This window comes from Scomber japonicus, chromosome 7, assembly GCF_027409825.1.
Source record: "Scomber japonicus isolate fScoJap1 chromosome 7, fScoJap1.pri, whole genome shotgun sequence".
In the NCBI taxonomy this organism is placed as follows: domain Eukaryota; kingdom Metazoa; phylum Chordata; class Actinopteri; order Scombriformes; family Scombridae; genus Scomber; species Scomber japonicus.
Genome location: NC_070584.1, coordinates 36,146,207 through 36,148,706, shown reverse-complemented (window position 1 = coordinate 36,148,706; position 2,500 = coordinate 36,146,207). Strand labels below are relative to the sequence as shown.

Here is a 2,500-nt window from a genome sequence, read left to right as displayed (position 1 = left end):
AGGTCCCACACAGTGAGGTCCCACACAGTGAGGTCCCACACAGTGAGGTTCCACACAGTGAGGTTCCACACACAGTGAGGTCCTACACAGTGAGGTCCTACACAGTGAGGTTTTACACAGTGAGGTTCCACACAGTGAGGTCCCACACAGTGAGGTCCCACACAGTGAGATCCCACACAGTGAGGTTCCACACACAGTGAGGTCCTACACAGTGAGGTTCTACACAGCGAGGTCCCACACAGTGCGGTTTTACACAGTGAGGTTCTACACAGTGAGGTTCCACACAGTGAGGTCCTACACAGTGAGGTTTTACACCCTGAGGTCCCACACCCTGAGGTCCCACACAGTGAGGTCCCACACACTGTGAGGTCCCACACAGTGAGGTCCTACACAGTGAGGTTCCACACACAGTGAGGTCCTACACAGTGAGGTTCCACACCGTGAGGTCCCACACAGTGAGATCCCACACAGTGAGGTTCCACACAGTGAGGTTCCACACAGTGAGATCCCACACAGTGAGGTTTTACACAGTGCGGTTCCACACAGTGCGGTTTTACACAGTGAGTTCCCACACAGTTAGGTTCCACACAGTTAGGTTCCACACACTGAGGTTCCACACAGTGAGGTCCCACACAGTGAGATCCTACACAGTGAGGTTCCACACACTGAGATCCCACACAGTGAGGTCCTACACAGTGAGGTTCCACACACTGAGGTTCCACACACTGAGGTTCTACACAGTGAGATCCCACACAGTGAGGTCCCACACACTGAGGTTTTGCACAGTGAGATCCCACACAGTGAGGTCCCACACACTGAGGTTCCACACAGTGAGGTCCCACACAGTGAGGTTCTACACAGTGCGGTTCTACACAGTGCGGTTTTACACAGTGCGGTTTTACACAGTGAGGTCCCACACAGTGAGGTTCTACACAGTGAGGTCCCACACAGTGAGGTTCTACACAGTGAGATCCCACACAGTGAGGTCCTACACAGTGAGGTTCCACACAGTGCGGTCTTACACAGTGAAGTCCCACACAGTGCGGTTTTACACAATGCGGTTCCACACAGTGCGGTCTTACACAGTGAGATCCCACACAGTGAGGTTCTACACAGTGCGGTTTTACACAGTGAGGTCCCACACAGTGAGGTTCTACACAGTGAGGTCCCACACAGTGAGGTTCTACACAGTGAGGTCCTACACAGTGAGGTCCTACACAGTGAGGTCCCACACAGTGAGGTTCTACACAGTGCGGTTTTACACAGTGAGGTCCCACACAGTGAGGTTCTACACAGTGAGGTCCCACACAGTGAGGTTCTACACAGTGAGGTCCTACACAGTGAGGTCCTACACAGTGAGGTCCCACACAGTGAGGTTCCACACAGTGAGATCCTACACAGTGAGGTTCCACACAGTGAGATCCTACACAGTGAGGTCTTACACAGTGAGATCCCACACAGTGAGGTTTTACACAGTGAGGTTCCACACACTGAGGTCCCACACAGTGAGGTCCCACACAGTGAGGTCCCACACAGTGAGATCCCACACAGTGAGATCCTACACAGTGAGGTTCCACACAGTGAGATCCTACACAGTGAGGTTCCACACAGTGAGATCCTACACAGTGAGGTTCCACACACTGCGGTCCCACACAGTGAGGTCCCACACACTGAGGTTCCACACAGTGAGGTTCTACACAGTGAGGTTCCACACAGTGAGGTTCCACACAGTGAGGTTTTACACAGTGCGGTTCCACACAGTGCGGTTTTACACAGTGAGTTCCCACACAGTTAGGTTCCACACAGTTAGGTTCCACACACTGAGGTTCCACACAGTGAGGTCCCACACAGTGAGATCCTACACAGTGAGGTTCCACACACTGAGATCCCACACAGTGAGGTTTTACACAGTGCGGTTCCACACAGTGAGATCCCACAGTGAGGTCCCACACAGTGAGGTTCCACACAGTGAGGTCCTACACAGTGAGGTTCCACACACTGAGGTTCCACACACTGAGGTTCTACACAGTGAGATCCCACACAGTGAGGTCCCACACACTGAGGTTTTGCACAGTGAGATCCCACACAGTGAGATCCCACACAGTGAGGTCCCACACACTGAGGTTCCACACAGTGAGGTCCCACACAGTGAGGTTCTACACAGTGCGGTTCTACACAGTGCGGTTTTACACAGTGCGGTTTTACACAGTGAGGTCCCACACAGTGAGGTTCTACACAGTGAGGTCCCACACAGTGAGGTCCTACACAGTGAGGTTCCACACAGTGCGGTCTTACACAGTGAGGTCCCACACAGTGCGGTTTTACACAATGCGGTTCCACACAGTGCGGTCTTACACAGTGAGATCCCACACAGTGAGGTTCTACACAGTGCGGTTTTACACAGTGAGGTCCCACACAGTGAGGTTCTACACAGTGAGGTCCCACACAGTGAGGTCCTACACAGTGAGGTCCTACACAGTGAGGTCCTACACAGTGAGGT

The 2,500-nt window shown here is 52.9% G+C and overlaps 1 protein-coding gene across 2 annotated transcripts in view; it reads right to left on the bottom strand.

The window, feature by feature from the left end:
• Positions 1–2,500, bottom strand: part of slc30a7 (solute carrier family 30 member 7) — a 15,345-nt gene that overhangs the window by 7,579 nt on the left and 5,266 nt on the right. The window lies entirely within an intron of this gene.